Below are 516 nucleotides of genomic sequence, written 5' to 3' on the forward strand. Positions count from 1 at the left end.
ATTGCGACCTCTAGACCTTGGTCCCGGGAGTCCTGCCTGGCTCCAGGCTCCTGCTGGTAGATGGCGTCGTCTGAGTCCCTGGACTAGTTGAACCTCTCACCGCCTCTCTCTCTCTCTCACACACACACACACACACACACACACACACACACACAGAACACTGACCCCAGAGAATCGGCACAGCGTTTCCCGACGACTGGTGCAGCCCCCGCTTCTCTGGGAGGTGGAATCCATGGGTGTTTGTGGTCAGGTGCCGGGGCGTCGGCTCTGACCCACTGTGACCCCGTGCACAGCAGAGAATACCACCACCGCCCTGCAGCTTCCCCACCATCGTCCCCGTGCCTGAGCCCACGGCTGCAGCCACGGAGTCCGTCCATCTCCTCCAGAGCCTCCCTCTCTGTCGCTGCCCCTCCGCTTTGCCAAGCACGACGTCCTTCTCCAGTGACAGGTCTCTCCTGACGACCCGTCCACAGTTCGTGAGACCTTCCACAGTGCGTGAGACCGTCCACACACATA

The 516-nt window shown here is 61.4% G+C and overlaps 1 protein-coding gene across 1 annotated transcript in view; it reads left to right on the forward strand.

The window, feature by feature from the left end:
- Window positions 1–516, forward strand: part of ANOS1 (anosmin 1) — a 45,505-nt gene that overhangs the window by 37,365 nt on the left and 7,624 nt on the right. The window lies entirely within an intron of this gene.

The sequence above is a fragment of the Echinops telfairi genome, unplaced genomic scaffold (assembly GCF_000313985.2).
Source record: "Echinops telfairi isolate 266 unplaced genomic scaffold, ASM31398v2 ScPeMD7_53;HRSCAF=182, whole genome shotgun sequence".
Lineage (NCBI taxonomy): Eukaryota > Metazoa > Chordata > Mammalia > Afrosoricida > Tenrecidae > Echinops > Echinops telfairi.